This window comes from Hermetia illucens, chromosome 5 (genome assembly GCF_905115235.1).
Source record: "Hermetia illucens chromosome 5, iHerIll2.2.curated.20191125, whole genome shotgun sequence".
NCBI classification, from domain to species: Eukaryota; Metazoa; Arthropoda; class Insecta; order Diptera; family Stratiomyidae; genus Hermetia; species Hermetia illucens.
In genome coordinates, this window is record NC_051853.1 from 84,995,868 (window position 1) to 85,019,038 (window position 23,171).

At 42.4% G+C, this 23,171-nt stretch overlaps 1 protein-coding gene across 1 annotated transcript in view; it reads left to right on the forward strand.

Annotated features, from left to right (window-relative positions):
- Nucleotides 1-23,171, forward strand: part of LOC119657480 — a 589,953-nt gene that overhangs the window by 104,655 nt on the left and 462,127 nt on the right. Inside the window, exon 2 of the mRNA XM_038064400.1 lies at nt 4,842-4,884. The gene's annotated coding sequence lies outside the window, so the exon portion shown is untranslated. The remainder of the gene's footprint in view (nt 1-4,841; nt 4,885-23,171) is intronic.

Here is a 23,171-nt window from a genome sequence, read left to right on the forward strand (position 1 = left end):
GCGCAACAACCGGTATCCGGTCTAGGCCTATCTTAGTAAGGAACTCCAGACACCCCAGCCCCGAGATCCCACAATTCGATATCCCTAAAAGCTGTCTGGCGTCCTGACCTACACCATCGTTTCATTTCAGGCAGGGTCTGCCTCGTCTTCTTTTTCTACCATAGATATTGCCCTTATAGATTTTCCGGACTGGATCATCCTCATCCATACGGATTAAGTGATTCACTCACCGCAACTTGTTGAGCCGGATTTTATTCAAAACCATACGGTCGTGTTATCACTCATAGTTTTCATCGTTACGTAGGAATCGTCCATCCTCATTTAGGAGGATTCTTTTCTAGAACGCGGCCAATAGTTTGCAGTTTTTCTTTGCTGGAAACCCAAGTCTCCGAAGAATACATGAGAACTGGCAAGTTCATAGTCCTGTACAGTAAGAGTTTAGACCCTATGGTGAGACTTTTCGAGCGAAACAGTTTTTGTAAGCTGAAATAGGTTCTGCTAATAATAATAATAATCGTTGGCGCGACAATCCATATTGTATCAGGGCCTTGTATCACTTCATTCAAGACCGTAACGGTGCACTATAGTACATTGTAGGAGGCAATGTGGTCAGCTTTGCGCTCACCCGAGATTATCTTCCACCCCACCACACGGCTAGGTCCGCTTTTTGTGACGCATTTTTTTTGGTAATTCCTTTGTTTCCAATTTAAGTTTACAGTTTCTCTCATTAGTGGACAAAGTTCTCAATTTACCGCAAGTCACATTTGCGTAAATTGGTTTTGTAAGGTAAGGCAAAAAAAGTAGAAATTTCTGAAAGCATCCCGCTTTCCAGAGCTTAGGTTGCACAGAGGCATACACGGTCAATTTTCGGAAATTCACGAGTTTGGGCCACCTCCGTCCTGGTGAGTGGCACCGAAAGCCCTGGTGGACATGGACTATAAGATTCAAATGTTAAATTCACTACAATCATCTGTAAATCCTTTCTTGGTCCAGGCCATATCTTTAAAATTTGCACAGGTTTGCTTACCTGAGGCCGCACGTTGCGCTCCATTTCCTTAGATTGGCTGCGGTGTCGGAATGCAAGCACATTCGATTCTTCTCTGTTATGTTCCTTATACTCTCCAACCCGCATTCAAGTTTATGCGTCAATCAGATCTTTTAGCACTTCTCTTGCCTCGAAAAGAAAGAAGGCTTTCGGTAGCGGCCAGATGGCCAACATCTGTCAGCTTGCGATTCTCTCTATGCTAGTTACCCATGGATAGGCATATAACGTCAACTACGCCTACGTGCCAGGTTTCAGGGATTGCTGCTAAAGGACTTCCTGAGAAGCTTGCTCTCCTCCTCCATAGTTTGCCCCCTGCCTCGGACGAACCAATCGTCGGCAATCGAGATGATTATACTTTTATTCATACGACCAGACCATATCCGCATGATGGATAGGACTTCACTGGAAGGTACACTGTCAAGAATTGTGGTGAAAGTGTTGCTTCTACCTCTCAACATGTCGTGAAAAAGGATTGGACCGTTAACGCCCCTGTCCAGACAATTTACAAATTTACGAACACCCAAAAGTTTTTTTGCGATGGGGCTGTCAGCGGCTTCTGTTTTCCTTAGTAGCCCAATAATAAATTTCTGTTTGTTCCTTGTTAATTTGTTGAGACTCCTCGTGGTGTTGGAACTCATGCATGCCTCGCTCGCGGCCACTTGAAGCCACCAATGCCTTACGTTTGTTAATGCGTTGAGGCCCTTTTGAGAAATAGCTGACATTCTGAACACGCGAAACAAACAACAGCTGAATCACATAAACGGGCGATGCTGAATTGGAGGGTTGCAATTCTGTGACCTTGCGATAATTAACTGATGACCTCTTTCAAGGCGATGTGATGAGAGTACGGGTTTTCTCTCCAGCGACGACTTCCTTATTTTCCTCAAAATTTCTGAGGATTAGACCTCCTTCTATCGTCATTATCGTTGGCTACAGAATGGTACGATAGGCGGAAGCAACTCACAAAGCCCCTCAGTATCGCACCTGCGTTAGGCTCTTGCCGTATCTTACTGAGAGAGGATGGGTCCTTACTGAGAGTGTTACACCATACTTCAGAAGTGTAGAGAAGCACGGACTGGATTGCACTCATCAGCAAAAGATGCCTACTAGATAAGGAACATCAGCCGACAAATCAGATGCATTCTAGCTGCAGCCAAGGATTGAACCCTCAGCCGCCCTCGATGTTACCTTCTATTTTGCACTATTCATCAATATTTGGAAAAGGTAGCCTAGAAACGATTTTCCAGTGTCCTAAGCATGTAGCATAATCTCGCAGAATTGAAGGCGCGAACACTTGTCAACAGCGTCGACTGGCAGAAGCTCACCACTTCTCACATTCAATTGTGGATCGCAACTTCCTCGGTGTGACAATTTTCCTGCGAGTGCGGAAAATACCTACTGTCGATCATGCGGAGCATGTGTTAGCAGAAAGCTTGCTTTATGTTTGGATGCACTTTTCAGCAGCAGCAGATATTATCCGATCCAGAAGTTTTTTTTGTTCTTAATGGAGCACCTCTTCCAGTTCCTTTACAGTGAAGAGTGGGTATTCTTCAGTACTCTCCCTCACGTCGACCGCGTTGGCTCGGTGGGGGTGGACAGAATTTCTTCCAAGTTCACTGTTTCGATGGTGTAGGGTGTTCGATGGGCACTGGAGGTTTTAGATAACCAACGTATACCGTTAATATCCCTGATTATTTCCTGCCACCAGCGTGCTTTCTACATATTTGTTAACTACGTGGCGGATTTCTTGTTTCATTCTCCTGTATTCTGCAGATTGAAGAGTTAACTCATCTTACCCTCTCGCGGATGTCTGACGCAGCTCCTTAATAGACTGGCAATATCTGCGGTGCACCCATGTATAACTTCCCGTGATAGAGTCTTGCTTTGGGCATCGATGCATCCCAAGCTGCAGTGATAAGGGCTATTGTTGAATGCACTAACGATTCAGGTGCAGTTCTTCAGTTCGGGTCCTGTTCTTGCCGCTCATTTGTCTCTCTTTAACGAGTTTGGGTAAATTTGGTAACGCCAATTTTCCAGTTGTTACAACCGTAGGCGTTTGCCGGGCGACAGAGCATCAGAAAGAAGTTGCTTCCGCACAACGAATCCAAACGAAGCTATCCCCTCGATCATAGCCACCCACAAATTAACCGTATCCCTCGCCTAGATGGCAACAGTGCCCGATATATTAGTATACCACGGTGGAGAGCTCCTATCTCGGTACTCCTCGTTAAAATGCAACAAGACAGCTCTTCTTTCTTTCGCCTTCTGCGCCATCAGTTCATGACCAGTTGTACTTCAATGCATGTTAGATGCAGAATGTGAATCATGGTACCCGCCTTTTTTCATTTTCCAATTGTTCTTTGACCTGGCATTGCTCGGAACCAGGAACATGAGTTTTTTTTTCTGGAAACCGCAGTTCTTGCAATGAACGCAGCATTTTTTCGACTCGCAAGCCTTTGCTTTTCCCCTGGCTTCGCCACACTTGTAACACAAGGTGCTGCTGTCGTACCCTTTACAAACCCCTTCTATATGTCCATAGGTTCAGCACTAAAAACAGCGGATTGGAATTGCGTTTCGTTTTATGTTGCAAACGATCGAAATGTGATAGATTTATAATGGATGCTATTAATGAGACCCAATCTACACCTAAGATGTCTAGGTTCTAAATAACCATTGGGGCTGTAGTCTCTCGCCCTTCCTTTCTCAAACGGGCTTGGGACTAACTTTGCCTCAGTTTTGTATGATGTCTGCGATTCATTTATTTCAACTGCGGAGAAAAGTACCGTAGAACAGCCGATCAATACCTTGAAACGGTGCGCTCTAAAGGGAATCAAAATGCTAGTGGAGAAGTTGTGCCTCTTATATGACGAAGCTAATATCCATGGACAAATTAAAAAGATCCGGTGGGCACGTCATTTAGGGCGAATTCAAAAGAAAATTCTAAATGCCTACTCAAGACAAGTCAAAGACAGCCAAAGGGGAGAGGGGGGCTGCTCGGTTATTGAAATTCGATATCAAACTGCAGAAGAGGGGAAGGGGGCGGGGGAGGGATCTAGCCTAGTTTATACTTACTGTTCCCTTGTATATACGTTGGTGGTGTGTCGAATGGGGTTCTTCCATGGTTGCTGGTAGAACACTTCCCTTATCTTCGTTTTTCTGTATAATGTTCACCAAAATCTTTTGATACAGCTTTGATCTTCTATTATCAGAGTGAACAATGTTTTTTTGCGCACATGAGGAAACCATTGCTTACGAGTGTATATGTAGTAAAATTGTATTGTGGTGTGAATTCTATTATGCAATATGTGCAACAAGTATGTGGGTTAACATTTCGTTGTGGAATGTATAGTTTTCTGCAATGCAATGGTGACATGGTGAACCAGAGATGGGTAAGTGATGTATGTAATATCATAAAAGTGGTATCACCTTAAAGTGCTTTATCACATTACCGCCACCAGGCGCAATCCAAACATGATCAAGCATCACGACATCACGCTTATCAATATTCGGGCAATAATCTGAACTATATATTTAGATTTGTTGTGGGCCACTTCAGTAATAGGAAATCGGAACTCGTTAGAAGCAACCAATAATCGCAACATCAAAGGGCGGCCTAACCACTCATTTCCTGTCAAGAAAAACTTCCTCTTATTTTCCTTCAGGGCAGCACTATCACTAGTTTAATAATTTGCACTATATTGAGTAGAAAATATTCAAAGGATTTATGTAGTTTATTTCAAAAGATTCTCCATCAAAGTATTTACTAACAAGTTCTTAAATTTAATTTCCATTTCAGATTCTCCTGAAGCCACCTACAAGCTTTATACTAGGATTGTCAGGTAGGTACCGGTTATACCTGTTTAATATTCTGGTCCACAATTTCGGTTCCTGTGAGCAATAACACGTTGATTGTCGGCATAGATAGTTCTCTTATCTGCTATAATGCCATCGAAGCCAATAATGATAGCAATTACCAAATGCTACGTATATCATTGATTAGCTCTCAATGTGCATAGAGCAATTTCAGAGACAATATGGCTGGCATGGAAATCGAACAATACATAGATTGAGGTAATGGTATCATCAACCGGGTTCAAAGAAACCGAGTGACTGTAATTGGGTGTCATTTGTAAATCGGATCTACAGCGAAATAGATTAAGGCAATTGCACTCGATATGAATACAAGTCACAGGTGGCAGCTGATGCCAATTACCTCTTTGTATCTTAATGCATTGTAATGAGCCGGGTAGTCATGATAATCTGAGCCTTCAAATGATTGCTTCGATTATTTGGAATAGTGGAGCGGGTTACGAGGAAGCTGCTTTTCCTACTTAAACGAACATGTCCGTACAACAGCAAAACATTAATTATTTTCCTGTAGACTCGGTTACGAATTTGTCAGAATAAAATGTTTATGGCTAACGCTTGTAATGTATACGAGTGGAAATAGGAGATCAGGTTGATCATCCTGAGTGGAGTTAGTGGATAACGACCTAGAGGGCAGAGCTATCCCAAAAATCTAAACAAATTGGCTAAATTGACCGTGAAGGTCCGCCCACAAAGATTGAAGCTCCATCAAAGTGCTCGGTCGACACGTTCTTGCACGCCTCTGTGCTAGCCAGGCTCGGGAATGTGGGGGGGGGGGTCCTTTGAGCGCTTTGATCCCTCACGCTTCACTACTACAAAACACCGTGTCTATTCTGATGCGTGGGTCCGGATTCTAAAATAGACGTTAATCAGGATTTCGCGACCGCCTATCGAATGATAAACAGAACGCGAACTAAAATTGAAAAATAGAAAAGAAAAAAAAAACGGCTCGACCGCGCGCGTGGAGCCGTAAATCTCCGGACCCAAGTACTGCGATCAAGGAGGGGAAGATCCACGACGGATCACCGTCTCAATTATTGCCTCTTCCGCATCAGATCTTGTATGAGGCGCAGCCTCTGGGGTTCCCACCCTTCCTCGACATCCTCAGGCCAGTTATTCATTTTGAGGATGTCCCTTTATAGAAATTCCGCGGGAGAAAGGAGGATAAGAAAGGGAGGAAGTCCTCAAATTACGATTAGATTATTCAAGCATCATTGTTCATTGTTGAAGCAAACTTCAAAACATTAATTATAACAAAAAAAAAATGAAAATAAAAATAAACAATATGTAAAATTTAAAGAGATGAAATAATAAAAAAAAAGAAAATAGAAAAGAAAATAAAAATAATGACTTACCCGGGTCGTCACTCCGAGCTTGGATTGATGCTGGTTTACTTTGTTCAAAGTTGCTTTCTCTCTATTTTTAAATAATTGCTTAAATACAAGAATTAGAGATTAATGATCAATTTCTGCTTCATCTTCATTTGCTTCTGTATTAAAAACCAAGTCTCTTCTCTCTTGGATGTAAAACGATTATAATATATATGTACATATATTAATAACACCAAGTGCAAGTTATGCAGGTAGCAGCTTTCGCCGTTGCGCATGCTATGTGTTCTTTGATGTTACCAGTGACAATATACACGAAATATTGAATGCATAAAAATCTGATCGCTATTTATGTCACAGGACATCATCAATATCTAAAGCCGTAATTTTTACTCTTGTGTAATGTGCTTGTTTAATTTTAGATTTATTCTAATTTATATTTCAAATATTTCCTGTTAGAGCATTAACGAAAGAGTAAAATTTACATAAATGTTATTTCTATTATAAACTTATAAACTTATGTTTTTTTCACTTATTTTCTCCTTTTTTTTTAAGTTTTTTGTTCTCCTCAGTATTTTGTATCCGCACGTTTCTTAGCTGTCCAAAATCGGTCTTTTTCTATTAGCGAAAATTTTTCCGGAATTTCTCCACAATGTTTGACACTCATAAACACTCAAGTACCCGAAACAAAGCACTCTACTTTTCTTTTGCAAAACTTCACTTCCTTTGTCTTCCGCTTCGTATCCTACCCTCCAAAAGAAAGACTGCCTTCCTTCCTTCTTTCCTTCGCACGGCTCCTCCACTCCCAAAAGCAAAATCAAAACTCTCCGTTCTTTTTTCGCGCACCGCTTCACTTCCCGCTACATAGCCTTCCTCACTCGCTAGGCAATGTTGCGGCAACATGCGCATGCGCCTGCGGATGCGGCAAATCATTCGCCTCTTGTCAAGATCAATTCGCCCGAATGCATTCAATAATGTGCAATCTGCGGCGAACATTAAGGCAATTGCACACTATTAAATGCATTGTTAAAGCAAATTAATTAAGAAAGAGCCGAATGAGATTCCGCTCCCGTCGCGCAGCCGCGGTCACTACACGCTAAAATTGCATAGTCGAAGGTCATAATTTTTCCAAGTGATACTGAGTACCGACTGAAAACACCATATCGGCAAGACGGACGACACCAAGAATTCAAATCTGGTTATAAAAGGCGTTGATTCCCTAATTTTCGGTTTTGAATATTTATAAAAAAAATGTTTCCCAGCGATGAAGATACGGATGCAATTCTTGCTCACTGCCTAGACGACCTATACGTCGACCCTCGGTCGGGCCCATTAACCCACGCACGTACTGGTTTGCCTGATTTGCGTTGCAGCCAGCCGGACGGTCGAATCGTTTTGCAATCGATCACCGACCGTTTGAACAGTCCAAAGTGACAGGCCAGCCGAATCCCACCCCCGATTCGACAGCCGGTCAACTGCGGACTGTTCAGGCGTAATTCACAGGCCGAGCTTATCTTCTATAGAAGGTTAAAAGTGGGAACTGATGCAACGAGAAAAGATGACAGACTAGATAAAATAAAACACAGTGTTATATTTATATTTATTACTCTATTTCTAAGATAGCAATGGTTGTCGCTACCTCAGTCGTCATTAATGTTTATTTCCTTTTTTGTTTGTGTTTTGCTGCTGGGAGCTTATCAATTGTGTAATGTTAATAAAGCCGAAACACAGTCTCACTGAAACATATAACCGAAAGAGCTTTAGGTAAGAAAGGCTTTGTGTGTTCCTTACATAAGAATATTATTAATATATATAAATGGACAAATGGACAAATATTCACCCTTTTGAATGATAGAAGGCCCCTCTTGAAATCAACGTCGAACGATGTTACTCACCTTTCTACCAAATTTCGCATCAATAGGTGTAATCTTTTCTGAGGAAATGGGGTGTGACAGACCGACATATTGACGGATCGGATGCCCGGGATATTTCTGGCCAAATTAACTTCGTTCGATAGCTCTGAACATGGCAAGACCGCTAAAATTCGAGAGGTTGACATTGAAAACTATTTTTCTCAAATCCTCAGAAACGAATGGTCGAATAATGCTGCAGCCGGCGACGTCACAGAAAAGGTTTGAGTGTTCTCCGCCACAGGCTTCACTGTAGGACACATTTTTTGTAATAATTGGTGAAGCTACTGGTCTATGGATTAGCGACTGATGAAATGATATAGATTGATGTGCCATTGTGCCTTTTTAAACCTCTCGGATCCTTTGAAAGGCCAGACGGGGCTGTCGACTCGCATGTCAACGAGTAAGTTAAATGTCATACAAAATTCTTACTCTACCTTGACTGAAAATCCACTTATACACGCTATTTCTGCAATATGTGCTTCCGAACTAATGCGTGACATATCACGTCGTCGTAACACGATTGCTACGATGGTCATAAGTTCTCTGCATCTTCAATGAAGTCGCTCGCTTCCGTTGGAGTTTGTTGTTTTGTTTTTGCTCCAAATCTTCCGCGGAGACGGAACAGCGCGAACAAGCATTTTCAATATTGTTTTTGTTCTGAGAGCTTGCACAATTCCCGTCTTACATCTTGTGAACATAAATGGCTTGCTTGACGTCGTGATTAATACGATCGTCACTTAGTCTCTTTAGAGCTATACGGCTAATTTGTCTGAAGATGGCAATCCTTCCCAAGCTTTGGCATGATGATTATCATAATTTTAGTTTTTTTTTAAGTTAGGACGTAGTCCTGGACTACGCCCGCGGGAAGGATATTTCTCAGGCGTCGCTCAATGTGCTCTGTTTGTAGCATTCCTGAATAGATACCATCAATGTCAGGTTCTTTCAAATCCTCAATACGACAACCACCGCTCTCGCGATGTTCTAGTTTCTCAAGTCTGCCCAACTCACTCATCTCTTTTCCTAGATGACGTGCATACAACTCTAACTCTCTTACTTAACTCTAAAGTTCGTGAAAGTATCTATGTTTCATCCGATTTCCTAAGAGAGTTCAGCTTGATTGACTCACCTCCTTGCATAATCTTGAAGTCCCTCTTTGGCATTCCAGCTCCTCACAATATTCTGTAAGGGGGAGGAAACTTGAAAGCATCCTGAAAATGTGCCGCTCACACTTTCTGATTAAGGTCTAATGAAGACGAAGTCCCATGTTGTCTAGTATGCCCCGTTTTCCTTGAATTGCGCTTTTCCATTGGAGTTACCTTACCCTTTGGTACCTATTTGATGTTGATAACTATGAAAGCAGGGGCAATGAAACCAAATACTCTAACCTAGACACTCTGGTTGGTTGGTGCTCGACTAATGGTTTAGCGGTAAACGTCAGAAAGTGTCACTCTATGTGTTACTCTCTGAAATCCTCACCCACTTCTTTCTCGTACTCTCTTAACGGACATTTTTTAACCTGCTTAAATTCTACTCAAGACCTCGGAGCCACTTTCGACAATAAGCTCTGTTTTGACGCCCATTGCCTCGAAGTCACCCGATTGGTAACAGCAAAATTGTCAGGCTTTATACTTCGCTCGTCCTTTGATTTTGACTCTATCCAACCCTCCTTAGTTCTCTTCAATTCCCTCGTGATGAATGCCCTCGAGTATTGCTCCGTGATCTGGTCATCCTCCCATAACTGTGATTGTCTTGGCCTCGAAAATGTGCAACGAAATTCACCCGTTCCCTCTTCTTTAAGAAAAGCTTCCCTAGTGTGGACTACCGCTCCTACTTCCACTTTCTGAATCTTCCCTTCCAACAACAGCGTAGATCCTATCTGGATCTATGCACATTTTTTAAACTTGCCTCATGTCTGATTGACTGCTCCGCCGCTAACACCCGTAGCGCAGACATTGTCAAAGTGCTCTTTACAGAGCTCGAAGTCTACTTTCATTCCCCGATTCCAAGGCTTTCCGAAATTACAACGCACAACAACTTGGTCCTTTTAATTTCTCTACTTTAAGTAGTTTTAAGCATAGGATATATTTATTGCTTTCTCCTCCTCCTGAGGACAATAAGTAATTGGAGTTTACTCTGTTTGCTGTCCGTTAAATTAAATAACAATTTTGATGCCAGATATTCAGGCTTGGGGATCTTTCATTGTAGAAGATGCTGCCCCTTTTAGCTGAAACGATACCACAGTTTGTTACACCAAACCATAGCCATGACTCTGGTACCAGTAAGGAGGTCAGACCTGCAACTCTCTCTTTCTTTTATAAAGAGATTTAAAGCGTGCATTTGTCCCATTAACATGTAGAACGTAATATATGCATATATTAAGTGAAAGAAGCGACAGCTTTGACCTATTATAACTTTGTTAATAATGGTGTGATTTTTACCAAATTTGGGAGAAAGATGCTCTATACTGGGGGTTTTCCCACCAATTACTGAAAATTATAGTAATGCACTATTCTTAACTTTATTTGAACAGGTATCGGTATGGAGGGTATTTCGGAGCCTAGGCACCATACAGTGGCAGCCTCTAGATTTTTTCAGATTTTTCGGTTAAGTAGTTTTTGAGAATGGATCCGTTAAAAAAATTATCACTATCAACCCCCCGCAACCGAGACCTTTAATACCTCACATGGCTATATTTGATGGAAAAGAAATGTACACCCCCCTTTTAATTTCGACGTAAAAGGATATAATTCATTATATACGTGAGCGTTCACAGTCCCCACCTTTCTACCAAATTTGGTGTGAATCAATCGTCTCCGAGAAAAATGCGTGTGACGGACAGACAGACCGTAAACCAATTTTAATAAGGTATTTACACAAAACCTTAAAAAGGACGACCGCGCGCGTGGGGCCATAAACCTCTTGAGCCGAGTACCGCGATCTAAAAAGATGATCCACGCTGGATTACGTCCTCAATCGATGCTTCTCCTGCCTCAAATGTGTGGTTAGGTACGGCCTCGATATTCTCTCCCTGCCTTGGCATCCTCAGGCCATTCGACTTTAAAATACCCCTATTTAGTGTGAGAATTTCAGGGTTAGAGAGGAATACATAGGAGGGGACGAAGTTAGATTTAAATAGAATTCAAGCAGTTACGCCAACAAAAATTATGTATGAATTAAAAGCCTTAAGTGAAATTAAAAAAATAATAAAAATAATTGAAAATAAAAGAATAATATAAAAAGTATAAATAAGAAAAAATAGAATAGAATAAGAATGAAAAACTCTAAAAAGGCAATAATAATAGTAAATAATAATACCATACCGAAAATTAAAATAAAGGAATGAACTAAAAGTTAAAAATTCAAGACAAACACTTATACTAAGGAATAAAAATAAGAAAACCTCGTTACAAAAACAAATAAAACACCCTCTCGTTCTGGGGCTCTCGAAAGAAGAGACGTCGTTCTTGAATGGTCTCACTTGCTTTTCCTTTTTGTTTTGCTTCGATAAAAGATATATAAAAATCTTAACATTCACCCGAATGACTAACATCACACTGTCATTTACAGATTTTAGACTGATTTTCGTTTCATTCATTTCATTTCATTCATTTCATTTTTGGACGTGTTAAATCCTGGCACTTCAATTGGTGTAGCGCATTAATAAATTCTTCAGAGTTACTTTTGCTGAAAGATTGCGGCCAATGCACCTGTGATTTAAATTAACTTTAGCCGTCGTCAATGCAAGAAATGTCCTCCTGGGGAGTCGCATACTATTCCAATTAGGTAAATGTTCCGCTGGTTCCTACTGTTTCTGACGCCTTGAACTTCAAAATTCGAAATTGGCGTAACAAAATCAATAACTACACACAAGGTAAAATCAGCAAATTTGTGAGGGTCAACGAACGGTCCGGTCCGGTCAGTTTTCGCTTGTGCCATTCGGAAAATATTTAAAAATTAAATTTGAAATTGTTGAAGTGAAATTGTTCAAATGAATTTAGGGGAAAGCGACCAATTGTTAGGTTTTCTTTTTGAAAATAAGTAAGTTTAATTATTTGAAATGTTTGATATTGAAAGCAAATGAATGTGTATTCAAGAACGCTGTAAACAGCGTCCTATGGATTTATATCCATTCCGCCTACCTTTCCGTATAGTTCTTTTAAGGCTACTTCGAAGATTGCTTTACTATTTCTCCAGCTTCCGGTTTTCTGGTCTCCCTCTTGCCTTCTGGCAAAGCCTTTCAGCTGGAAGACACGATGATCTCGACAGCGAGATTTTCTGGTTCCACCAACAGTTTGCTTTTCTACTATGTTGAAAACGTCGTTACAGCATTGTAGCGTCACATGCCTCAGTTACCCGCTAACATAGTTGACTGACTTTTTCCAGTGCCTCCTGGATCACCAGGAATGTCTCCCTCTCTAAAGATCCAGGGGACCATTAATCTGTGCGTTCGACTTGCATTTCGTCCGAGAAACAGTGATAATTTTCTTAAAGGCTTAGTATCACTTGAACGGATTAGCCTCTATCAACCACGAATTACGCTGAGTAACACTAACAGAAATCATATAAAATGCGTATACGGATTGAGCTGAGCCAATCAAGTATTTAATCGATTTAGTTTGTACTCAAGTGCAAATATTATATAAAAACCCGCCGAACAACATTCAATGCGAATGCTAAATTGGTCGTCATTTGCAGCGAAATTAATTATCTTTTCATTCAGTGATTCTCCATATCAAGTTTTAAATTGCTGAGTTTATTATAGCCTCCCTTAATCGTGAATACTTTAAAACGTCAACATTCATCAGAATATTCATTAACAGATACAAACCCCCGGAATACCTACAGCGCACCAGCATCATGGACGTTCAGAGGACACCCAGCGGTAGTCTAAATACCAAATAATTAATTAGATGACCTCGTTACCAAATATCGCAAATAATTTGAATATGCTAGTAACATGCAGAGCGTGGAGCACACACCTCTCGATGCTAATCTAGTGCAAATATTCCATTACGAAGCAGGCTTATGCACAAAAGAAGGGCTTTAGTGCTTCAGTTCATTCATTGTTCATTAGCGAGAGATTAAAACGCAGCACTTTCCATTTAGAACGCAGAATGGGGACAAAGTTATTTCAGTAGATTCTACCTTAGGCCTTCTACCACCCCCGACATTGTGTGGCGTTTACCCTGAAATGGGTCACATCAATCAACAAGTTCCACAGACAGACCGTTGCATGACATTACTATTTTTATATGTCTTCGGTGGGCAGAAATTTGTTCTCGGGGCCTCTGGTTATTGCACAACCCTTCGCACCCCCGATATTTAACTGATACATGGCGAAGATACTTATATTGGGAGTCACATTCTTCGGGGGGTTCATTAGTGCTTAGAGAGGAAGATTCTCTATCGATTTGCGCTCGTTACACCTCACGGCCAGGCTAAATGTGATTTTCATTCCGGTGAAAGGTTTTGCGGAGGTGTAATGTTGTTTATTCAGACAAGAGATTGCCCCATTAATAAATAACATGGCATGCACAGCTACCCACAAAAGTCAGATCACATTTGGTTCGAAATGATTCACCGAGCTTCCCACTTTATGTTGTTTATATCGATTTCACAAATTGCTGCTCACGTGTTCCATTTTCCTACAAAAAGTGTCGATATAAAGAGAAAGGTGTAAACGTTTCGGGATTGAATGGATTTAGATATGAATAAACTCCTTAATTTCATAGCTGGCAGGTTTTCAATTTCAGATTTCTGTTTCTGGAATTTGATGATAATCAAATTTGAAGGAGAATAATCGATGGCACAGGAGTCCAATTTGGTTCTCTTAAGGCTGGCTAGAGAGTATATCATGTGATGACCATGACAGTACGCTAGGAAGCAATCTTCTAGAATTATAGAACTTGCTTGACTCAGGTAATTACTCAGAGCTACAATGCAACCCCCCCGCTACTGCAATAGGATCAGAACTGTCACTTTTCGTTACGAAAGTTTACCGCTCTACCCAGTAAGCCATTCGAACATGAAACGTTGTCACAATAGAAATAAAATAGGGAAAAAGATACAACGATAGAAAGGAAGATTACCGTGGGTACGTAAGTATATGTTTTCTATTACTCCAGAAGAAATTGAGCAGATGATGTAAAAGTACAAGTGGGCTCGCGAAGTTTACCATTCACCCTTGTTTTATGCAACGACACGCAATTGTTATTCTTATCAACAATGTAGGAGTTGAGGCATTGTTATTGCTTCCAGCGATGTTTGTAGTTCGCTTTTTGAAACTTTTGGGGGTTAGTTAGAAGAACATGGCTATTCTCAACTGTGTTGGCAGACAGAATATTCATACAGATCATCCACCCACACCTAAGTAGAGTTCCACACGAGGTTCCGCTGATACCTGCTTGCCCACCGCAATCTTGTTACATCGGGCTGAGTGGGCGAGAATAACAAACATCAGCTCTTTTTAATTTTTTGTGCCAAACGAAACCTTATTAGAATCGATTGGATGTCTGTCTGTCCCGTTGTGTCCATTTATTCGGAAACGGCTGGACCGATTGTCACGAAATTTGGTGATAACATGTGGTGGTCTATGAATCCCTTTACATGCAGCTAATGGCGACGTTTTGTGTTTAGTTTAAGGGGAGGCTACCTGTTGATTTCCATGGCTCAAATGTTTTTTTACAAGTAAACATTTACAGAGAAGCATGGCGATCAATATTCACTCCACCTCGACCATAATATGATAATATAAGATACACGGAATTCAATGACTAGCGATACCTCCATGGAAACCCAAGGTAGTAAAATGCATTGTATGCATTTTACCCCGAATATACCATTTGCACGTGTATCTTACTTAGGAACAAACCCTGTATTAAAAGAAATTTCGTTAATAAAGAATTGTCAGTCCGATCGACATAACCAAGCCTACCTTTTTATCCCTAGTGAGGCTGCTAGGGACGATGGAGAGACGATGGAGCTTCACTAAAGGGTCTTTCGTTGGAAATTCGCATTTAGAGCGTTTCTTCGGAGCAGCTTACGATCTAAGTATCGTCAGCTGCCAAAATACGGTAAAACAAGTCGTGTCACACAACTATTCAAAAAGGAGGTTCAACATTTGTTTTTAAAGAATATAGCCATGTGAGGTATCAAATGAAAGGGCTCAATTAGTACGTTTCGAAACTTGTCCCATATTTGATATTGAGTGAAACGTTGAGGAGCGAGCGCTCGAAGCATGACCCGCAAAAAGTATAACAGGTCTCGCTCTCGGAACCTATCATCATTATCATCATCATCAACGGCGCAACAACCGGTATCCGGTCTAGGCCTGCCTTAATAAGGAACTCCAGACATCCCGGTTTTGTGCCGAGGTCCACCAATTCGATATCCCTAAAAGCTGTCTGGCGTCCTGGCCTACGCCATCGCTCCATCTTAGGCAGAGTCTGCCTCGTCTTCTTTTTTAACCATAGATATTGCCCTTATAAACTTTCCGGGCTGGATCATCCTCATCCATACGGATTAAGTGACCCGCCCACCGTAATCTATTGAGCCGGATTTTATCCACAACCGGACGGTCATGGTATCGCTCATAGATTTCGTTATTGTGTAGGCTGTGTGTCCATCCTCATGTAGGGGGCCAAAAATTCTTCGGAGGATTCTTCTCTCAAACGCGGCCAAAAGTTTGCAATTTTTCTCGCTAAGAACCCAAGTTTCCGAGGAATACATAAGGACTGGCAAGATCATAGTCTTGTACAATAAGAGCTTTGACCCTATGGTGAGACGTTTCGAGCGGAACAGTCTTTGTAAGCTGAAATAGGCTTTGTTGGCTGACAACAACCGTGCGCGGATTTCATCATCGTAGCTGTTATCGGTTGTGATTTTCGACCCTAGATAGGAGAAATTATCAACGGTCTCAAAGTTGTATTCTCTTATCCTAATTCTTCCTGTATGACCAGTGCGGTTTGATGTTGTTGGCTGGTTGGTTTTCGGTGCTGACGTTGCCATCACATATTTTGTCTTGCCTTCATTGATGTGCAGCCCAAGATCTTGCGCCGCCTGCTCGATCTGGATGAAGGCAGTTTATACGTCTCGGGTGGTTCTTCCCCTGATATCGATATCGTCAGCATAGGCCAGTAGTTGGGTAGATTTAAAGAGGATCGTACCTCCTGTATTTGCATCGGCATCACGGATCACTTTCTCGAGGGCCAGGTTAAAGAGGATGCATGATAGGGAATCCCCTTGTCGTATACCGTTGTTGATGTCGAATGGTTTTGAGAGTGATGCTGCTGTTTTTATCTGGCCTCGCACATTGGTCAGGGTCAGCCTAGTCAGTCTTATTAATTTCGTCGGGATACCGAATTCTCTCATGGCCGTGTACAGTTTTACCCTGGCTATGCTATCATAGGCGGCTTTAAAGTCGATGAACAGATGGTATAACTGTTGTCCATATTCCAACAGTTTTTCCATCGCTTGCCGCAGAGGGAAAATCTGATCTGTTGCTGATTTGCCTCTTTGGTATGGGCCAATGATGTTCTGGGCGTATGGGGCTATCCGGCCTAGTAAGATAGTGGCGAATATCTTATAGATGGTACTCAGTAAGGTGATACCTCTATAATTGCTGCACTGTGTGATATCTCCCTTTTTATGTATGAGACAGATAATGCCTCGTTGCCAATCGTCAGGCATTGATTCGCTGTCCCATACCTTGAGCACAAGTTGATGAACCACTTGGTGTAACTGGTCGCCTCCATATTTAACCAATTCGGCTGTAATTCCATCGACTCTTGGCGACTTATGATTTTTTAGCCGATGAATTGCACGGACTGTTTCTCCTAAACTTGGTGGTGGCAGTATTTGTCCGTCGTCTTCAGTTGGCGGGACCTCCAACTCACCGATGTTCTGGTTGTTCAGTAGCTCATCAAAGTACTCAACCCATCGCTCTAATATGCCCATTCTGTCGGAAATCAGATTTCCCTCTTTGTCTCGGCAGGATGAGCATCGAGGCTTCATCCTGCTGACTTGTTGGTAAAACTTGCGCGCCTGGTGCGGTTGCTCCCTGTACTTTTCTAGTTCACAGACTTGCTGGTTTTCCCAGGCTTCCTTTTTCCGTCTGTGAAGTCGCTTCTCCGCTCGACGGAGTTCGTGATAAGTCTCTGCGTGTGCCCGCGTTCTTTGAGAATGCAACATTACTCGGTATGCGGCATTCTTCCGTTCCGTTGCTACTTTACATTCATCGTCAAACCAGCCGTTCTGACTCCTTTTGGGGCTGGGGCCAAGTATGTTTGTGGCCGTATCAATAATAACGTTCCTCATTTTTCATTTTTTGGCTGACTAAGAGACCTACTTCGAGCACGTGGTTTACCGGATGACCGCTATAATATATGGTGTAGTGGTTCTTCTCCAGGAAACCGGTCCCTGTCCATCGCATCTCTTGTAACGCTGTTATATCAGCCCTATATTGGAACAGGGTATCGGCAAGCTGCTCATCAGCTTCATCTCTGCACAGGGAGCGCACGTTCTATGAGAAAATGCGCAAATCGTTGATCCGTTGTCGTTGCCGGGTCCGTCGTTTTAAAGTCCATCCTGTCCGAGGCTTCTTTCGTGGCTCCGTAACATCGGTTTTCCCTGTAGGGTTGTCAGCCCTACCCAACCCCCAACCTGGAGGACCAGTTGGTACAGTTTGCCCCGTTTTTAGGCGCGGGAGACTCGCCTCCATCCTTCTCCGTCTGCAGGTTTTCGTTACGAAAGAGCTCCCAGCGGTCACCACGTGGAGTTGGAGATAGGGTTTGGTAGTAGAGCTGTTGGTGTTGGTTCAGCAGGCATTTCCCAGGTTTTATGCTCCATCGTGGGTACCAATCCACGTTTCGTCCTGGGACCTATACTACCCTTTGACCCACCTATCCAACCGAAAAATCTGAAATAAATTACGGTGGTGTATCTAAACGAAATCTAGGCCTCAAAAAATACATCTTGTTCCGATATCTGCACAAATAAAGTTTATAATAGTACATCTCCATATTTTACAAATTTTGCGAATTTGTTTTGGTGTGAACATAAAGGATAGCATTAGGCACGACTTTGGGAAGTTTGAAGGAAATCGAACCATTATTAACAAAGTTATAAACCTTTTATATTTTGTGTAAATTTCTCAATTCTAAAACGTGTATGACGTCATCATAACTTATAAATTCGTCGATACCACAACAAAGTGAGTTCATATGATTCGGGGTCACAGGGAAACATTTCGTTTTAGTTTTCTAATCATTTATATATCAACATCAAATACTGGAGACTGCCATATGTGTATATTCACATGTATATGGTAATGAAGTCCTGAGGTAGTGCCTAATTCAGATAGGTATATTTGTACATTAAACTAGCAGTATTCAATATACGTACTGTATATGCACATATGTACGTTTTTGTGCACGAAGTAGATTGGAAATATACGTACGATTAATTTATATAGGTGCATGGAATAAATAAAGTATAACTGAAGTTATTCCACTATGCTAAATCTTACCTGGTGCCAGATCCCGCGACAGGCCGGACAGGAAAGTGCATCCAATGTTATTAGAAACAACATGATCGGATCGAGCAACAAGTCTCGGAAAAATGCTAGGGTGCTCAACTCAGTCGACGCGGCAGAACGGAACTCGGTCCTGTCGAGAAGTGGACAAAGGTTTTTGACGCATGTGCGGCTTGTCTGTACGCTAAATATTCGCACCCTACCTAGAAAGACCGAGAAACTCGCAAAAGCCCGTTGGAAAAGGCGGATTGATATCTTCGCTCTTCACGAGACTCGATGGTCTGGTGATGTCATTAAAGAAGCCGAATGATTTGAAGGCCGACTGATGAAGCTCCCCATTACATCAGCTGATCGAACTATTCACTTCACCACGTACGCATCACAGACAGGTTGGCCTGATGCGGAAGAAAGAAGAAATGATCTCATTCATGCGATTACCAACCATTGCGAATGTAGAATCGTGAAACCAGATTAAAAACACGATCCACATAGCAGCCTCTGTAATCCTCGGGGACATCAAGCCAGGTAAGCAGTACGTCAACCGAGGTCCGTGAAAAAAACATCTCTAGCAAAAATTTTTCGAAGATGAAACGCTGGCCAATTGGCAAATTTATAAGAATGCCAAATGGGAAGCAAAGCAAACGATAGCTGTTACCCGAGCGGTCCATTACAAACAATTATTACGATAAACTGGACACTTGGAATTGCGAGAGGGATCGAACGCACACTGAATATCGCTGACCTCTGTTGTATTAATAACAAGAACGGTACTTTGCTTACCGACCGTCAAACCGCGACGGATAGATAGGGAGGAAATTTCTTACAGATTTCAACTGAAGAATTCGCTCACCCTCCAGTTCCATAATAATTGACGACATTTGGAACAATTCCACCTGCCAGCGCAACTGGTGCTCAGAGGTGGCGGTGAGGAAGACGGAGCGGCAACCCTGTCGGCTGAACCAAAACCAAGTGGCCGAGAAAAACCTCCATAGCGGGGGCTGTTCTCACTTTGGTTTGCCGGCCTTGATGCAGTAGGCGAATGCTCCAAAGACCTAATTAGGGCGATCAGACCCGAGTCTGCACGGGGACTCATCTGAAGTGGCAAATTGTTCACGAAACCTTACCAGGGGTATTCTGGTACCATGGGAACCGGAATAGCCTCTGGACTCTCATACTTCGGGTGAACTCCCGTTGTATGTGAGTACAGCTCGGTTGTTTGCGGTTGGCCCCCTAGTCGGAATTTCATGGTGGTCGTGGTTGTGCTCAAGCGAGAAGAGACCTTTGGGCCTCGGCGTAGTGTTGCGTTTCAACACGGCTGCTGTACTCCTTAGTTCGGTAGAAGTTTAGGTTATTCTTGCATCCACCAGTATGAATGCTAAGCCATGCACTTGGTATAGACTGGTACCGTTGTTGCTTGTCTCAGCGGGGCTTTGATTGTGGTCACAAAATCAATCCGTGTCTGAAGAGGACCGTAGGAATAAGTCTCACGACAGGTGCCTACGTTAAACACCATGGACGTAACTGTCAGCGAAACTGAAGTCGAGGAAATAATAAACCGAATGATATTGGTAAAAGCAACAGGATCTGACGACATCACATCTGAGCTCTAGAGAGTGAAGAGCTCGGATCAGACACTGTGGCTCAGTGAATTCTTTAATTGGGTTATTCAGGAAGGTAGAGTATCATCAAACTGGCAAGAAGCACTACAATTTCCATATGGAAAAAGAAAGGTAATTCTGCAGAATGTTCAAATTGCCGTGCAATCCGGTTACTTTCCCATACCATGAAGATTTTTGGACGCATTCTTGACACCCGCGAAATTATTGAAATAGCCGTGAATCAAGTCGGATTTGTCAAGAACTGATGAACAACTGACGCGACGAATCCTATGCGGTTTTTCGTGGAGAAACACCGTGAGAAGCATCGCTCTCTTTAGATTGTATTTCCGGATCTCGAGGAAGCATTTGACCGTGTGTCACACAAACTCGTCTGGTGTGGTTTACGATAGCACTGAGTGCCAGAAGAACTCGTGCGTTGGGTTCAATTGCTCTACCACGATGTATCAAAACCGCTTCGTCTCTTTTGTCGCTCTCTATGGTTCTGAGTGTTGATCGACTATAAAAGACAATGTACGGCGTTTTACCATAATGGAGACGAAGATGTTGCATTTTACTAGTGGCGTCACATGTTTTGATCACATCCGAAACTACGATATGGGCGATCGATAGGGCATTGCACTGATCGTGGAAAAGTTCCGAAAGACGCATTTTCGATGGTATGGTAACGTAATTTGCGCTAACTAGAATTCACTTGCCAAGATTGGTCTGAACATCGAAGTCAAAGGTAAACGACCAAAAGGTGGAAACAACGGTGGCTTGATGCGCTGGATAGGGATTTAAAAGCCTCGCGACTGCATCCAGATCAGGCATTTGATGGAAACCAATGGCTGAACCGGTCACGACGAACCGACCTCGGTTATGAACGGGGCCAAAGCTGAAGAAAAAGAAGAAGAAGAAAAAAAGAAGATGCATGTATACACAACCGATAACAGCTGAGACGTTGAAATGCGCGCACGGTTGTTGGCAGCCAGAAGAGGCTATTTCAACTTACAAAAACTGTTTCGCTCGAAACGTCTCACCATAAGGTCAAAGCTCTGTACAAGACTATGATCTTGCCAGTCATTATGTATCCTCGGAAAATTGGGTTCTTAGCAAGAAAAATTGGGAACTCATGTCCGTGTTCGAGAGAAGAATACTTCGAACAAATGTCGGCCCTTTACATGAGGATGCACGATTCCGTAGCTCACATAATGACGAAATCTATGAGCGATACCACGACCACCTGGTTGTGGATAAAATCCGGCTCAATAGGTTGCAGTGGGCGGGTCACCTGATGGTATGGATGAGGATGATCCCACCCGGAAAGTCTATAAGGGCAATATGAGATGGAGTGATGGCATAGGTCAGGATGCCAGACAGCTTATTCAAATATCGAATTGGTGGACCTCGGCGCACAATCGGGATGTCTGGTCCTTATTAAAGCAGGCCTAGACCGGATGCCGATTGTTGCGCCGTTGATGATCATGATGATATATTTGTTTGGCTCGGACTACTTTATTTAGTCTTGACACCGTGCATCGCAAATCTTTGCTCATTTCTCGGCAGGACCGGGACCCATCCTGTCGCACCGAATGAGATGTACGCCGTAACATTCCTTGGAAGGTCTTTTATTAAACACAATTATTTTTTTTTGCAACTGTGTTGAAGGCGCTTCCTTTGCAACTATACTTTGTTTATCTCTTTTCCTTATTTCAGCGTTTTATTTTACTGAAGCTAGTACGGAATACGTTGCCTCAAAACTCCCCCCTTTGTCTAGGTATGGGATTAACTTGCTATGCAAATAATACTTGCGGAGGGAATGGATGAATATAGTTAATGGGAATAGAGGTGCTCCCTTCATTTTCAATCAAGGTGGAGGTCTAGAGTTTCATGGAAGAGGCGGGTTGCTTTAAGCATTCTGACTGAACATCTATTTAAGGTATGGGAATTCTAGTTTTCTTGCGCTCGAGAACTCACAAATCTCTCAACGGTATTACGATAATTTTTTAGATATTGACACAACTTTCACGATTGACAACCCTTAAAATATAAAGTAGATGACACTTGTGAAATTCGTAGGTGTAAATCCCCACAGAAGAAAAAAATCCTCTGTAGTAAGTGTAAGTATATGTTACGGCAGGCTTGTCAGTTACTTCTAAACAGTGCACATTCCTTCCAGCCGCTTCTTGAACTGAAACCGACATACATTTCCAAGCAAGCCGGGCGATACCATCCCTTGGACCCGAGCTATGATAAGCCATGGATATGGAATTCAGAAGGTGAACAGAACGCTGACTACCTAGACAGCCTAACCGGCGACTGTTGGCCTGGATCCTGGTACCACTCACCCACTGGCTTGCCTGGACTCTCTCCAGGTCAGTCGGGAGGCCGAATCGTTTTTCAATCTATCGCTGGTCGTTTGTACGATTGTAACTGTCAATAAGTCAAGCAGACCACCTGTGAACTTTCCAGGCATAGCTGACAACCTTGGTGGAATCTGTATGACTGATTTTAGGAGATGAAAAATTTTGGGAGAGGGAGAAACGGGCGGGGCTTGATAAAAGAAGGAAAAAAGTAACCGCTGGTTTCTTTGTGTCACAGTGATTCACATGAAAGAAGGTTTCAATGAAGAATTCGTTCCTGTCCTCTACTGACGTGATTCGCAGTAGGAAAAAGTGACCTGCGACGATGAGAATTGCCGACTTTTTTCTAAAAAATGATGTTTAAAAATATCTCAGCTGGTGACTTTGTCCAGGATCACTCTTCAGGCACTAATTACCAGTGGATTCCGCTGCCAGATGACGAATTGACCTATATGATCTAGGTCCAACGACTTGACATTGATTTTAAATTTCAAACTAGTGAATCACCCGTTGCTAGGTGCTTACA